The sequence below is a fragment of the Ixodes scapularis genome, unplaced genomic scaffold, assembly GCF_016920785.2.
Source record: "Ixodes scapularis isolate PalLabHiFi unplaced genomic scaffold, ASM1692078v2 ptg002451l_1__unscaffolded, whole genome shotgun sequence".
NCBI classification, from domain to species: Eukaryota; Metazoa; Arthropoda; class Arachnida; order Ixodida; family Ixodidae; genus Ixodes; species Ixodes scapularis.
In genome coordinates this window covers 285,001-290,661 of record NW_024610246.1, presented here as the reverse complement: position 1 = coordinate 290,661, position 5,661 = coordinate 285,001, and positions in this window count along the sequence as shown.

The following is a 5,661-nucleotide window of genomic DNA, read 5'->3' as shown; positions in this document are numbered from 1 at the left end:
ATGGCCACATGGGAAAAGCCCACAAGAGCTGAGTCGTATTCACTGCTTGCTTCGACAGGGCTCAGGACTAAGTGAGATGGATAGTCTGGAGGGCGGTGGCGCTACGTTGAAGACGTGAAGCTTGATAGACGACCGACCAACGACTCGCATGAACTGTTACTTAGGCCAATATTTTTTTTCTATGGGATATGCATAGTTGAGGCGGACTTGCTGAATACAACAAAATAGACTCCATAGAACCACCACACTTCAGCAATGGAGCCACACGTTTTTTTTTTTTTTCTTGTTTTTGTTTTGTAGTTTTTTAATGTCGTTAAACCGCGTTTTGGCCGGTGAGGTGAACGATTGCTTGAACAAAATCAAAAGTTACGATTTAAATTTAGCGAACTTTCGGCAGCTGTTTTCGGTTTATTTTTCAAGTACGAAGGCTGGATTCCGAACTGGCCATATCTCTGCAACCATACATCTTCCAGAGCATTCAATATACTCGTTCGAAAGCTTCCGCATGTGTCAACATTACTAGACCACTCAGTTGGGAAACTCGCCGTCGAAACCCGGGCCGCTGGCGTCCACCGAGACCGAGCTAAATGCGACAACAGCGCCACTCTTTATCATTTGTCTACTGTGGTCACCTTGAGCTTTTAGAAAGCATGTTTTTGCGTAAAAACAATCGGAAAAGACTCTTTTTGTATGAAATTTATTGGAGTTTAGTACAAAATGATGGGCGCATGATGTTTTTTTAATCTTTAGTTTGCAAGGTTTTGCGGAACAATTAATATTGTTTTTATACAACCATGCCTCAGCGGTCCTTTCAGGTAGCGCGTCCCGACCTAGGCGCATTTTAACTTCGGTAGTTATTCGCGGCGCGTCCGCTGGGGAGATGGGGTTGGCACCCTTGTAACCTCTTCCGCTGTATCTGTTTCGGCGCTAAAATGGCCGATTAAAGCCAAAATATACGTAGCGTGCAGCCCTCGAGTGGCCGCTGCGGGAGAAAGGGCGGCGTTGCGTTCGCCATTGGCTCGGTTCTGGTGGACAGATTGGGGCCACTTTTTCAGAGCAGTCTCTATGGCAGTTTCCCAACTGAGTGGTTCTAGTAACGTTGGCATGTGTACTCTACATTGATGCACACGAAACAACAGTTATTGGTCGTGCTATCGGAAGTGCTTCATAACTTACTCTACGGGTCAGCAGTATTCTGCTATTACTATCCAAAGCGCAACAACCTTAGACCAAAAAAAAAACGAAAAAAAAAACGGGGCGGGGTGTGTGTCTGTGTGTGTGTGTGGGGGGGGGGGGGGGTGAGCTTATAAGATAAAGTAAAAAGGGCCACAAGCTTAACGCGGTCGGCAAGGATGTGTTTTCATTTTTTTTAAATTCGTGATATATGTGACGTAAATTTTTTCAGCTTTCTGTAAAACGTTTGGTATTAAGTATTGCTGAAAAAGACGGGAATATTTCGATTAAATCTAGTAACTGAGAGTCGTAAACTTTGTTGGGGCTACCCATCTGTTATTCGGGAGCGTATGTTTCACTTCAGGACGTTCTCTGGGGGAAGACTATGGTCCCGTATATACGCGCCACTGCGAAAAACCCGAAGAAGGGTGCTGAATGCTTTCGTAGATTTAGCAACTTCGTTCAGTGAAGCCACCATAAAGCTTAATAAAATTGTTCAAGACAAATGCATCATTCAACGTATTATTTGTTTTGGGAACAGCAATAGACATCTGGTGTAGATATTGAACTTTGCATAGACATAATATAAATAAAAGATTGAAAATTAAAGGGTAACTGCAAAGAAAAAAAAGTTTTTTTTTTAAACAGCCTGATTGGGACAAGCATGTCACAAAACAAATGTTCCGCGAAAAAAATGATTTTTTTTTTATCAATATTTACGCCACGGGACGTAATTTAGTAGAGTCAGAACCTCTCCACATTTGAAACTCCCGCTCTTTCGACCCCCGCGGAAGAGGAGTACGCCCCGCCCCTCACCCTCCTTGCGTTGCGGAGTTGAACGACGCAGCCTCTCGACTTCCGGCAAGATCTGGCAACCACGCCAAGCCGCGGTATTATTTTGGTTTGACGCGGTTTGCAGGCACATGTAGCGAAGACGTGACCGGAGAAGTGCCCCTGTGATGTTCCCGGAAGACGGAAAGTATCGTTCGTAATCGTCGTGCGCGCTTTGAAAGCGAAGGGAGTCACAGAATCCACGAGTGCGCAACCACAAGCCAAGGTTCACGACAGCGCTGCGTTGGTTTCGGCGATCTCGTTCTGTTTGGTGCAACACGGCGATGCGACAGAGCTGAAACGTTCGTGGTGTTTGTAATGCGGTGCTAACACAGAGCGCAAATTGGTTGTTGTGGGGCTAACGTTCAACCAGTTAAGTCCCGTCGTCGTCAGCTGATCCAGTCGAACTGGTCCGGGAGGACGCAGCGAGCGTTTTTAAAAGTAAATCTGCCTCGTTCTGTTTCAAAATGTGGAAGTTTCCCGACGCATACCGTGAGTAAAAAGCTGCGGGCGTTTTCAACAAAATTACGTCGTTTTAATTGAACAATGGACTCCGAATTGTTGTCCTAAATCTGCCGTTTTTATGCTTCGTGTTGGACTGCGTTTGCACAGCGGCGTGTTGCATCGTGCGGTGTGAATAAATTTGGGCACGATTTCGTACCTGCCTACAGATGCATGAACTGAGACCATTTTTACGTAGTGGACATAGTGCTTTTTTTTATTTTCTGTCTAGTCGCGGACGTTAGGTGCACACGGGGCGAATCTCGACGGCCTCCAGAGCGATATGACGAGAACGTAGCTAGACACGTTGGTCGCTACGCGAACGCCCGATTGCCTCCAGCCAAATAGCATTCCTTTCGGGGCGACATGGCTGCTGGAAGGCTCACTGTCGGGATCACGCATCTGACATCTCCAAAAAGTCAGCATTCGCACGCGCAAACAAGCACAACAAACAAAAAAAAAAAAAGAAACACGCTAAGCATGCAAAGAGGAAAACGAAAGAACCGCGCTATGAAAGCCAAAACCCCGCGTCGCATCCTATCACTTACACCTGCGACAGCTGCTAAACACACACTACTTCACATCAAGAAGTCTCACTCAAGCACCTGGGTCAGCACGAAACGACGAAACACTGATCACTTCGGCGAAACGAAGAGTCAGAAGGTAGGCGAGACAGGCGGGAGCAGAGACTTCGGCGGCCATGAAAGAATGGCGAAGCTTTTGTTTGTATGAATCCAAACGGAAGTGCCCGTCTTGTAAACCTTTTGTAAAGAATAATAACTCTCATCACATGGGTTATTTTTTAAACGTAAAAATATGCCGCTCAAAAGGAAATTGCAACATATGACAAAGGTTTAGCAACCAAGATCTAAGCTGTCAATCAAACTCTTAGCCAATGAGAACCTTTTGGGATTGACGTCACATAATCACAACTTCGTGGCGCGCGATTTAAAACGGACGAAATAGCCGCAAACTAAAATGAGTCTCACGCAATAAATATTGCTGTAAACATTTTTTTTCTAGCGGAAAAATTGTTTTTTGACATGCTTGTCCCAATTAGGCTATTTAAAAAAAAAACTTTTTTTTCTTTGCAGTTACCCTTTAAGGTATTTTTCCAGTATTTGTGAATACCAACGAAACCCGACTTCAAACTCCCTGCTCAGATTGCGTACATTCTGACGGATACTTTTTTGTGAAACGGTATACATATAATCTTGTCTCAGCCCTCTTGAACCTGTGCTTCTAATCTTTTCTATGGTCTCTTGAACTTGAACGCCTCTTGAACAAGCTAAACAAGCGATCACATCACTTCTTCAAAAATGAAACAGGAAATTTAGAAAGATGTCCCGCCTCCTGCCCCAGGTGGGCAAACACTTTCAGAGTTCGAGTGAATGCAAATTTTGAAGGCTTGCATCTGCACACAACTGCAATGATGAGCGGTGTGCGTAAGGCCTTTGCTCACTCTTTATCCTGCGCCCCACACAGCGGAGGTTTTATACCGGTTTTTCACGTGTCTCGTGAAACGTTCGGGTCAAATTCTGGTCGTACACGGAATCGCAGGTTAAAAAAAGTTAACATTATTCTCTCAATGTTTTTTTTTGTTTTTTTTTTGTAAGCCCTTTAGTTTTTTTGTTTTTTTTAACAATAATGCGAAAGTCAGACGTTTCAAACTCGAACTTGTCATCAAAGTGGGCCGCACGTACAACTTTCAGCAAATGAAGCGCTGGATCCACGTAAAACTGTACGCTTTTGTGTAACGACACTTCACACATCCGGGGGCTTTAAAATCACTTTTGCCAGTTTCTAAAGCTTTATATAAAATCGCCAAACGCGGTTCTTCCGCCCTCTATAAGTGTCAGAGCAGTCCACTACAGAACGAGACGATGTCACCTGAGCTTTCTGACACGGTATGTGGAGGGAGCTCATGTGGTCGCATCTCCGAACCATAACCACCGCCAATAGACCCGTTTCAAAAGTTTGCGTTATCGTCTCTCCACCATTGCTTGATCATGCACTCTGAACAATTATTGGATACGAATATGAAGTCAGCGTTTGGCTTTAGCTCGGAGCCAATCACACGCTTCGTTTTCAAGGAATGGTGACCGCCGATGTTGGTTGAGGGTGATTTCAGAAAACATCGACCAAAGGGTGGCTGGTCGACATTTTAAAATCACTGATGTTTTTATGTGTCATTGTCTAGTGTCTGGTATAAACGAATCCACACTTAGTGTTGACCAGAAAAAACAATGTGGACAGGAAACGTCGTAAGGCTGGAAGAGGTGGACAGTTGCATTACCGCGCAGTGATGGAAGGTGCACGTTTGAAAGTGAAAACTAAAACGATAAAATGAAAAAAATTATAATTGTTTTTAGAAACATACTTTGGGTACAGATGGATTGTAATATAAAGTAATATATTTATTTGCGTCGTATACCTTTTTCTAAAAATTGCCAAACATGCCTGCTCGAAAGCCAAATTGCAAAATGTGGAGGCATCTATCTTATGGAATAATTTAATGAACATCAAATACCTTTCAGGCAGTATTCTACTTATATATGGCTATTATCTTATATATATATATATATATATACAGGCAGTTTCAGAGAACTCAGGCCAATTCGCTCCTGCGAAAACTACTCATCGCGACAAAAAAGGCTTGTGTCGGTTTAGTCCTGGGCCAGGGGCCCATTCAGGAAAATTATTAAGTCCGGGACTATTAAGTTGTCAATTATGTTTGTGTTATTAACTTTCTAAAATACTGTTTAAGGGCATGGTTTCAATTAGAAAATTGCTCAGCATCGTCGAAAAGCACTAAATCAACAAACTGCAGACCGACAAAAGGCACGCGAAGCATTTTACGGCTTTCTGAAAAAACGCACAAATTCGACGGGTTTTTAAGTTTCGGTTTTTTATCGGACCGCATCTCGGCCCCTCCGGCACCGCGCCCCGTGGAGAGGTAGTGCAACCAACCTCTGCCGCGCCGTCATCGCGCGACGCAGGAAAGGTTGTTTGCTCTATCTCTCCACTGGGCGCTGTGCCGCCGGGGTGGAGATGCGCTCCGATAGCAAACCGAAACTTAAAAAACCCCCGAATTAGTGCGGTTTTTCAGAAAGCCGTAAAATGCTTCGCGTACCTTCTATCGTTCTGCAATTTGTT